Source organism: Fukomys damarensis, unplaced genomic scaffold (genome assembly GCF_012274545.1).
Source record: "Fukomys damarensis isolate Sample0158 unplaced genomic scaffold, DMR_v1.0_HiC HiC_scaffold_9, whole genome shotgun sequence".
Taxonomy (NCBI): Eukaryota; Metazoa; Chordata; class Mammalia; order Rodentia; family Bathyergidae; genus Fukomys; species Fukomys damarensis.
In genome coordinates, this window is record NW_022900921.1 from 45894480 (window position 1) to 45906043 (window position 11564).

The 11564-nt window shown below is 37.6% G+C and overlaps 2 long non-coding RNA genes across 2 annotated transcripts in view; one reads left to right on the top strand and one right to left on the bottom strand.

Annotated features, from left to right (window-relative positions):
* Positions 1 to 5808: 5808 nt before the first annotated feature.
* Positions 5809 to 8005, bottom strand: LOC104867364. The gene is made up of 2 exons (XR_781748.3): positions 7846 to 8005; positions 5809 to 5974 (listed from the first exon to the last, which is right to left on the bottom strand). It is a non-coding gene; the product is annotated as an uncharacterized LOC104867364 (long non-coding RNA).
* Positions 8006 to 8149: 144 nt separating this feature from the next.
* The window catches only part of LOC104867359, a 16172-nt gene continuing 12757 nt past the window's right edge, over positions 8150 to 11564 (top strand). The window contains exons 1-2 of the long non-coding RNA XR_781747.1: positions 8150 to 8304; positions 11368 to 11401. This is a non-coding gene — a long non-coding RNA (uncharacterized LOC104867359). The remainder of the gene's footprint in view (positions 8305 to 11367; positions 11402 to 11564) is intronic.

Consider the following 11564-nt stretch of genomic DNA (forward strand, 5'->3'; position numbering starts at 1 on the left):
GTGGAAGTGGAGACTACTAAGCCACTGGGCCCGAGTGCTTTTGTTGGAGTTAACTTTGCAGTAGGCAACAGCGACAACTCAGAGGCACTTTGATGCCTTCAGTTGATGAAAGGTGAGATGAGGAGCACTGTTCAGGATCCCTTTATACTGGGCCTCGCTCATCACTTGTCCCCACGGTGGTGCCCTGACTCCACCATGCCCCTTAAAGCCCTCATGGAGAGGGTATATTGAAGTCCACAGGTGAGGTAAGTAGTTTTCATCACCGCCCACTTAACCAGCATCTCCCGAACTGAGAGAGAGAGAGCTCCTCTCCAAGAGGGAAAATTCCATATCACTTGGCTGCGTCTAAGACCCCAGAGTTCTGGTCATGTTTCCTCGTGGTCCAGTTGCTGCTGGTGTTCGGAGGATACCGGGAGCAGATGGGCACTGTGTGGTGAAGTTCAGGTAGAGCCTGATTCCTGCACATCTTCAACAACTGGAAAGGTATCACCTGAAGAGCACCATTCCGAAAGGCATTTCCTGAGATAATTTTGTAACACGGGACACACAAATTTATTGACAAGGCGATATTTTCTGAAGACAAGATGTCTTCTGGAGATTTCATCTGAACGGTGACACGCATTAGCAGGCAGGGTGTAAGAGTGCGGTGTGAAAGTGCAGCCTTCTGAATTTGGTGATTTTCCCCAGCCGCATAAAGCAAATGCAATAGCATCATAAATTGCTTTAATAGACCTAAGATCAGCCAGTAGCACACATTGTGGATCAACTTATGGATTTCAACTCTTACTTGTTTGTTTAGTTGTTTTTTTTTCTCCTCTTAGTCATCTGTATGTTCTTTGTTTAATCTTCATTATTAAAATGATCCAGTTGCTGCAGGAAATTATGCACTAGATTTAATTTCCAACGTAGCGAATAGTAAAGAAAAAGAAGTGAAAGGGAAAGTACAGGTTTTCCCCTTCATTTGCTCTAGTTAGTATCTGAGAAGATTCTTCTTGTGTAGATAAATATAGCTGGTTCCTAAAATTGAATTTCCTGCGTTATTATTATTAACAGTTTTGCTACAACCAATATGCTATGCCGCAGCCTGTGGATGACATCGGCAATTTCACTGCCTTCCTATGTGAAAAGGAGATAAAAATTGTATTATATGGATATATGCAAATTACAGAGGGCTGGCCTTGAGCTCCAGTAATTCTTATATGTTCCTCCACACTGTCCACTTCGAATGACAGGCACTGAAAGTTAAATAGTTTCCAATAAAAATCCTGTAACCTGAAAGAAATCCCCACTGAATAATTAGAGTACTTCATCCATAAAAAGTAATCATGTGACTCCCGTTTTTGAAGAAGCCTCCATCTCTGATCAGCATCCATGGAGCTCAGGCCAGATTAGATCTTTAATTCTCATGAAAGAGACATAATGCTCATCCTGTACAGGAAGCCTGCTGTTAGGGCTGAGAGCCTGAAGTTGTCACAGTTTCCTTGGGTTGGAAATGCACCCAGTACTTAATTCGACAAGAAGAAATAAAAGGATGTAGGACTGGCTGTTTCCTTTTAGATCCATGAGAGAGAAGAATCATCTCTCCCCAAATGCAAATGGTGGCGGCAGTGTGTAGCACATTTTAGTTTCTCACGTCTGGTGCCACTGTGGCACAGATGGATTCCCCAGATTCTCACTGCTATTGTCTTTCTCTGTGGTCAGACCATGGCAGGCATTTCAGGGAGGTGCGACGCATTCTATGTGCCACACATCCACCGTCTCCTACCCCATGGGAGAGGCGAGATTCCAGGATTCAGGGATGAGAAACTTAGATTCACTTGCCCCCTAGCAAGCTGAGTCCGGTTGGGCAGAGTATTACTGTCAGGGCCTCACCCCTCATCCATGAAAAGGTGACGGCAAGAGACTTTTACAGGAATCAAATAAGTTAGTGTTTGTACAGTGCGTGTCTAACTTCTGAGTCCTATGTACGGTCTCAAAGTTTTGCTGCCCTTTCAATGCAAGTCAGGAGCAAAAGGCAAGTCATTTAGAATAAAAACCTTGTCAAAGACGACATAAAAATGGAAATTCTTTGAGAGAGAGGAAGTACAGAAAATTTAAGGTAGCACAGCTCATGCAGGTCCTTTAAATTGCCTGCATACCAATGAGCAACTGTAGTTTCCTTTTAATTTTCTATAAAATAGCTATGATATGAAGGACCCCTGTCCCTTGTCAAAAAAATCTACAAATCACTTCTAAAGCACAAATAATAGTCACATTAGGAGGAAGAAATTATAACACTGAAATATGTCCTTGGACTAGAAACAAGGAAGCAATGTAAAAGTGAAAATGCACACCACAAAAATGTAGCCTAATGATACATATTAAAATAATTACACATAGTTAGCGATTCTCCTTGGATAATTTATTGAACTTGGTCCCATGAGTGTCCATTTTGCCAGCTCTCTAAATATTTCTATTTCAGAGAATTTTGACATCAATGTCATTTTTTCTTCCTACAAAAAAGTAAATGGAAAAATCAGCATGTGCCATGAAATTAGATAGAAAACCTCATCTAAAAGATTAAAACAAGCTTGCAGTTTTCTAAATCTAAAATAAAAGAAATATTTAATATCTAGATAAAAGGTTACTTGTTTACAGTCTGGCCAAATGGTATAAAAGATGTTATAGTCCATAAATATTTTACATTTAATGCTATCAGACTCACTGTGGTAATTGTTATATGCCTAACAATATTATTCCAAAAATATTTATATGATGTGCTCAGAATAACTTGTAAGGTTTAACCTTTTGCAATAATCATAAGCATTTCCATTTAAAATCTCCTACTCAATTTCTCAATGATTGGAATAGATTGCTAATTTCCATCTAAGAAAATATAAAATGTTATTCATTGTAAAAGATCAAGTATTTGATGGACCAGCCCCTGACACAGGAACCTACTACTATGAATAGATCAAATTATAAAATAAATATTTTTCATAGATGGCTTCCTGGCTCTGATTTTATCAAAAGACTTATAGAGATTATATCTCACATGTAAACATGTTGTAACTAAAGTTTTCTAATTATTAATTTCAGATTTTTTAAAAAGACAGAAAACTATCTTATTAAATCTATATTAATCTACTTATAAACAAGTATACTATATGCAATAAATGCATCATTTGAAACCTCTGACACTGACTACATTAAGGTATGTAAATCATATTTGCTTTAAAGTTTGGGTTTAAAAAGTGATACAGAAAATAGCTTTTTTTGGGGGGTTTTTTTGAGACAGGGTCTCACTATGCAGTTGAGACTGACCTGGAACTCACTATGTAGCCCAGGCTGGTCTCGAACTCACAGCAGTCCTCCTGCCTCAGCCTCCCGAGTGCTGGGATTACAGGTGTGCACCACTACGCCCGGCCTCCAGAAAATATTCTAAGCACCTTAAAGATACTTATGGGTAACACAATTGAAAGTCATAAAATATATTGTCTAAATATTTTTATATGCAGATTAGCAAAATACATGTTATATACAACCCAACATTCTGAAAGCGGTAGACTCAAGAGTAATGTTATAGATGGTCAAATAAAAATTATATAGCATTAGGTAATATATAATCCAATGTAAAATTCTTTTTTTGGGGGGGCGTTTGAGACAGGGTCTCACTATGTAGTTGAGACTGACCTGGAACTCACTATGTAGCCCAGGCTGGTCTCGAACTCACAGCGATCCTCCTGCCTCAGCCTCCCTAGTGCTCAGATTACAGGTGTGTGCCACCACGCCCAGCAAATGTAAAATTCTTAAGAAGTTCATTTAAAATTTTTGACTTCAAAAATTTTGGTTGCACTTAATATTTAAAAATATATATTCTCCATAATTATTGGCATATGATAATATTCTCATTGAAACATTTAATACTGAGATAAAAATGTTGGGTTAGAGTTACTTTTACTTATATATTGAAATAGTTTCTATTTTAAAGATCAGTTACACTAAGAAATTTAATCTTTGAAATTATCACATTCCATAAAGTAACTTCAAAAGTTTCACAATCTCTACATTGTAATGATAGAATTCTGAAAATATCCATAAACTTTTGGCATAGCTTTTGTTCCATGACTTAAAAAAATATATATAGTTACTGGAGTAAGGCAAGAGCTTCTAATTACACTTTTAGGTGATTTTTAGGCATTTAAATGGAGAGCAATCTAAATGTTACTTCATATGGTATAACCTGTCCCCCAGTCCACAGGTTAAAAGCAAGCTAGAACATTTATTCTTTGGAACCTGAATTCGCAGCTTCCTAAATTCAAATGTGAATTTGAACTAAGCCCTCAGTGGGCTCTGAGTTGCTGAATCCTTGGACAGGATCAAGTATTAAGTGAGATAAAATGTTAAGTGAAGATGTATAAGGACTGCAACACTTTGAACAACTGAAGGAAAATGGGTGTCAGACATCTTCAAAAATAATTTTTGTGTGTTTATAAGGTCATGCAGAATGTTTGAAAAACTCAGAAAAACCAAAAAAAAAGAATATAGTTGTTGACGCTATTTACTGTAACTGATGTATCTAGTACAAGGATAGATGAATCAGTGTAATAATATTTTATTGCTTGCTCAGTCCAACGTGGTTGCTCAAGTGTCCTCCAGGAGGAAATTCAGGGACCCAATCTCCCTTTTGGAGGAACATTAGGTACCTTTTTGCTGGTAGGACAAAATTCTTGGTATTAATTTAAAGGTAAAAGGAATCATTTTGATATGTGTTCTTGGAAATTTCTATCCATAGTTGACTGGCTCTAAGGCAGAAACATCATAGTGGAGGGGCCTGGCAGAGGAAGTGGTTCAGCTCATGGCGAGGTTAGGGGAGAGGGGGAGGGGGGCACCTAAGAGAAGTGGCTCTGGGTCAAGACTTTCTATTTTTTCTACTTCCAGGTCACATCCCCCAGCCAGTAACCAGGGCCCCACCTTCTAACAGCACATTGAGCTAGGAACTCATCAGAGAATTAATCCACTGAGGAATTTAGCACATGACCACGATCCAGTCACTGTCCAAAGCCCCATCTCTGAATGGAAGAGCCTTTTGGGCCCATTTGTAACAGGGGGCATTGCCCTGTTCCAGGTCTTGAAGGTCATTTGCTCGTCCTGGGAGACAAGAAGACCCCATATTTTATTCTGCATTCTTGGAAAACTATATTTCTCTGCCCATTAGTATCACCTTGTGTTAGAATGACCGACCCGACTAATGAGATTCCAAAGAAGAACGTGTGCCACCTCCGGGGGAGACAGTGGAACTCCATGCATGATTCACTTCCCTTGAATCCAGACATCCCAGGTTGAGAAAGCAGTCACAAGACTGAAGATCAGATCTGGATCAGAACCCTGAGTCACCAGAAGGAGAAGAACTTCCCTGCAAATTGTCAGGATGCATGGAGAATGCAGCCTTAGTAACAGATATGCTTGGATTGTGTTAAAAATCCCTAGGGCTTCAGAGTTCTTGTTGCTATTGCACAGCATGGCCTGCCTGAGACATGCAGGGAACTTGTGTGCTTCTTACCCACCCTACCAGACAGCTCAAGCAGCGCTTCCACACACTTTGCCTGTGAGAGCTCATCCTGCGGATCCCTTTAGAGGCTCTTCCCGTAACTCTCTCCTGCAACTTAGCTACACCGTGCAGGACGTGGTGGGCATGATGGGCTTCCTCTCCAAGTTGCTGGGGAGACCTGCTGGAGGCTCCTAGCTGACTGCCCCTCTCAGCACTGCCTGTGGCTGATGATTCGTGGAGTCACCTCTCTACCGCTCACTTCAATTTGGGAAAACTCACCAGCAGCATTCCAGCTCCCAAACTCTCTGCAGGAGCAACAAAAATTTCAGTGTCACAGTGTGGTACAATGGCCTCTCGCTTTCCTGAATCTTGGCTTCTCTCTTCTTTATAGATGTGCACCACATTTTTGCGTCCAACCCCTGAGTCTATCTCCAGCAGGCTAACCTGAGACAATAATGGAAGTGGAGAAGAAACCTTTGCTAGACAGGCGTCTCTTTCATAAAAATTAAGATTTTTGTAATATCCATACATACTCTTGTAATAATGGATGCATATGAACATGTACATATATGCTTTTTTAACACATATTTGGTTCATTGGGATAATTCATTTTACTTCTCCGTTTATAATGAAAAATAATTTTGCTTATAAGCTTTTGCTGCTTTCTGTTGACAGAATCCATCACCCCAAGGTTTGTGGGTCACTGGGCACGTGAGAGGTTTGAATAGTCAAGTTGGAGTTAGAGGCTGAGAGAGCTGAATTGCTCTGTGCAGGTGAATGGAAGATGGACATAGGAAATGTAGGAAATAGCATTTTCTATCTTACCTCCACACATCCACATTCAAAGCAAGAAACCACCCAGTGCACTCCCCAAATCCTGATTTATCCTGATCAACCAAACTGATGCCATTAAAAAATCATTTCAAAAAATGCTTTGCCACACACCCCAAAGGGTTAGTCCTTGAAGAGTACTTGATGATGAAATATTCTGAAAATTCTTAAGGTTTCTGATGCTTTTGTGCAATTATGCCTCCAAAACTTCATCCCGGTTTATTACTACAGTGGTTAACCATTTGAATTCTCATTCTTCAATTATTTTACCTTCTTTTACTCTTTTGCCATTGTTTTGCAAATACCACACACATCTCTCTTTTGGTGCACAAACATTTTAAATTTTATGGCATGGGACACAATCATGCACTTTGTAAATCGGGCTCTATGATTTACCTGGGAAGGTATTCTGTTGTGCCAGATTTTGAGGTCATTTCATATTTCACAAATTCATTTATACCTTCCTTGATATAAGTCTTACCTTTTAAATATTTGGAGCTTGATATTTTTGCATTAGTTTAGTTTTATAAATGGGAACATTTTCACAAGAGTAAATAACCAGGGCAGGGGATTTAGCTCAGTGGTTTCACTGCCTGCCTCACAATCCCAAGGACCTGAGTTCGATCCCTGGTACCAAAAGAAAAAAAAAAAAAGTAAATAAATATCCAGTCAGCCAGTTGCTGTAACATAATTTGTCAAATTTTCTACTCTTTCTCCATTCACCTGAAATATCACTACTACAATATTCTACATGTTTTTAGATACTTAGGCTTATTTTAAAGCTATATTGATTTATATTCACAATCACAATTTTACATTACAAAATTTGAATTACAATGATATGTTTCATCATATTATACTGTTAGGATATAGACATAAATGTTTGTAAATTGCAATTTCAATTCTCTGTTAATAGACAGCTTTATAAAATTGTACTTTTCAATCAACAAGAATGATATATTAACTCTTCCTTGAGGTTCCAGAGGATTCTCTACTATAAAATATTACAATTTTCTTGACATAGGTTTTACATTGTTTGAAACTTGGTCTTGGCTAGTTTTTATATTATCTTTGTGAATGGAAATGTTTTCAATTACACTCATTAATAAGTTATTTCTGGTACAGAAAAAAGCTCTCATGTGTTAAGTGTGTGTGCAGTTCACAGTTGGCCATTTATGTTGAAAAAAACCAGCTTGTTTTGTTTTTTCTCTGTTTTCACAACACAATCAATACAAAAAACTTCTGTAATTTTAAGACCGATAAATGTTTCTTCCCCCAACAAACAAGAAATTCATTCTGGAGAACAGGCCAGCTGTGTGTCCTCCACAGTTTCCATTCTTTCTCTCCACCTGAAGACAGCACCAGATCCCTCAGATTGAGGGCTCAGTCCCCAAGATCTCCTCCTTCTTGGGATGCCAACTGAAAGCCCCTGTTCGTCCTTCTCACTGACTGGCTATAACTTGAAAGGTTCCACTACTCCTTACTCAAGTTCAATCACTCTGCAGGAGTTGTTCACAGAACTCAGGGAAGCATTCATCCTTACAGGTTAGTTAGGAAGGATCCAGATGCAAAGATCCACAGGGTGAGTATAGGATGGGGTGGGAGAGGAACACACCCCACATGGACTCACCCACCATGGGGTCCTCTGTGAGCTCCACTGTAACCTCTCCAAGCCCCTTGATTTGGGTTGTCATGGAGATTTCATTGCATAATAATGACTGATCACATTCCTGGGCTTTGGAGGTAATTGAACTTTCTGCTTCTCACCACTCAGTAGAGGGCAGGGGAGGTAGGACTAAAAGTCCAGATCTGCATTTGCCTTTCCAGAGAGGTCACCACACCCATCCCAAAGTATTCAACTCATCGTGGGTCCAACAGATCCATAGCACTATTCTGACGATTCTGAGGATTGGGGGAGTTGTATGCTAGGAAAGAAATAGGAGGTAAGACCAAAAATGTATTTCACAGAATCATACTGATTTGCAAGATGTTTTAATTATTTATTTTTCTGTTGAGTCTCTAATTTCATACATAGGCCATCTTACCAATATATAATAACTTTCATTTGCTCAATCTATACCTCACTTATATTTATGGTTTTATTTAATTAGCTAGAACAATTGGAAAATATTTTCCAGTGATGCTCGGCTCTCCGAATACATGGGCCACACACCTATGGATACAATCAACTAAAGATTAAAGATATTAGAAAGAAAATGCATTTGTACTAAACATGAGCACACATATCTCATAATCATTCACTAAAACACATGGCACAGCAATATTTACATAGCACTTCCACTGTATTAGGTATAATAAGTAACCTACAGATGATTTAAAGTACACAGGAGGATATGTACAGGTTAAATGCAAATACTATACAATCTTATGTAAGGGACTGGAGAGTATGGATTTTGCTATCTGTTGAAGGAAAGCTGGCTGGGAATCCTGGAACCAACAGGCTAACTGAGCCTACCTGTATATACATTTGTATTTTTCATAGCCATACTAATCATGCTTGCTTTTTGCCACTAGATACAGTGCTAGAGAAATACTTCTATTAGTTTCTCAGGAGGGTTATTATTAACAACCTAGAAAGGATAATGAATTCTCTTCTTGCTCATAGGCCTTGGAAGGAAGCCTTGACTTTGTGCACCCCACTTTGCCTGTGAGTGTTTCTGAGAGGAGGAGGCCCCTTTGTACCTCTCAGGGTATCTCCCCCACCCCCAGGACCTCGCTTATTGGCCGCGCAGTTTTTCTTACTATTAATGTCATACTTCACATATTTGATTTTCTTATGTGAGAGTCTTTTAAACTCCTGAGTAAGGTCTGAAGCTGCATGTTGTTCTTGGAGTACATCAGTGAATTAGATTTTTGTGTTCTATTTGGATTTTTTATTTTTATTACAAATGAGATGTACTGGCATTTTTATCATGGGTCACTAATTTTGCAAGGTATTGATATCAAGATTATTGAAGAGGAGAACTATTGCTTTTTAGTGCCATAGATATTTGGGGAAAAAAAAACCCTAAGATTTTTCTTTATTTTGAAGTTTTAAAATACTTGAACTATATAAACTGAGCTTGGCATTATTTGTGGACATAAATGTTAAACTTTTAATTTTATAATTAATTTATTTGCTCAGCTTTGATATGTGTTAATTTTAGCTATTTATTTTTTAGAAACTTTAAGCCATGTTATAAAATTTGTCAGCATAAAGTTTTCCATAGTATTAGTATGTCCTGATAGTCTAAAAGGTCATCGAAACTTATGATTATATTTCAGTGTTTGTTTTTGGTAATGAATATATGCATAATAGTTTTTCCTATTAGTTTTGCCTCATGCATTATGATTTTATTGAGTTCTTATCATTTGCAAATAACCAATTAAACTGCTCCAATTTGCTGATACACTCTGTATCCCTTCTTTTCTCATGCTTTCCTAGAGTTTTTGTTATACTTTATATTAATTTTTTAGCTAAATGTTTAACAAATTCACTTTTAGTAGCTCTCTTCCCTTTAAAAGTCTGCATGATTTTGATATATCTTCTCAATATGGTTTTGTCCTTTTCTCAAAAGTTCCACTGTGTAATATTGCTGACATTGCTATTTTTACACTTTTAAAATTATATTTTAGAGTGGTATCTCAAAAGACACATATGCTATGTGTTAGACCTTTTAAAAATGCAACCCAGCCAAAAGGAGAAAATGAAAATCACGTGTATCTAGGTATTGGCTAGGATTCATTACAGGAACAGACTCAATATTTTAAAGAAAGTAGTGCAAGAGACTTTATTAAATGGGCTCAAAGGGTCAGAGGCTGGACAGTGCTCAACAGCCATCTGCATCTGCAGAGCAAGGGGACCCAGGTACTGTTCCTGCAAGAAGCTGGAAGCTGCGGAACACGAGAGACCAAGGATGCAGCACCCAGCATCCTTGTTTTCAGTCATCTCGAAAACACCCCCCAGGAGCACCTGGAAGGGTTCTTTACTAGTCTGCCGGGCATCTCCTAATCCATGTGTCAATAATCACAATCAACTCTCACAATGCATTTATCATAATTTTACCCATACTTAATGATTGTAGTTTACATTTCTTCTTTGACATTAGAGTCGATACTTTTAATATTTGCACTTAAAATGTTGTATTTCTATTAAAACGGCGTTGAAGTATGTGACTGTATTCTTCATTCTCTTGGGATTTTATTCAATTTTGTTGTGTTTAATTTTGTAAATGTTTAGGGATTTGATTTTATAAATGTTGAAGGATGACATGGACAAAGAGGACTCTGTTGAGAACAAAATTTAATGCATATGATTATTTAATATTATTATGTTATCTTCCTATTTTTCACTGACCATATCAGTCAATAATGGTGTGTTGATGGCATCTAATGCATTTGCTTATTCATTTCTCTTAATGCTACATAAATGGTAGTTTATAATTAATTTTTTTTTGGTACCAGGGATTGAACTCAGGACCTTGCACTTGCAAGGAAGGTGGCAAGCTAAATCCCTGGCCCACTGATATGTTTTAATAAAAATGTGAGTAAGGACCGGGGATTTAGCTCAGTGGCACCGCAGAAGCACAAGGTCCTGAGTTCGATCCAATGTACAAAAAAAAAAAATGTGTGATGTCTATGGAAATATCTCCTTTGGAATGGTAACCTTTATAAATTATCTTGTAATTATTTTACTTATTTTATTTGAATTTATTTTCTCTGATACTATTACTGCATCTCCTGATTTTCTTTTATTACATTTGTTAGATCTATCTTTTTTTATCCTTCTTAAAAAAAATATTTCCCCATTTTAGAAGTTTTTTTCCAAAAGAATATGTTGTTGGAATCTGATTATTCTTAGTAAAGAATTTTTATCTTTAATGGACAAGTTAATTTATTTGTATTTATTATTACAAGGTTACATCAATTTTCCTTGACTTGGGGCTCTATGTTTTGTGTGCCTGTGCACACATGTAGGTTATTAAATTCCTTTGTTTCTTTTGCAGTAGAGAATTTTGTCCCCTCCAGGATTCTGAACAGGTATGTTTTCTATTATATTCTGCTATGTTATCTACTGTTAATTAAAAAAAATCTTTTAAGAAGTAAAGTTTCATCCCAGGGATTTGGCTCAGTGGTTCTGCCACCTGCCTTGCAAGCACAAAGACCTGAGTTTGATCCCTGATACAAAAAAAAAAAAAAAAAA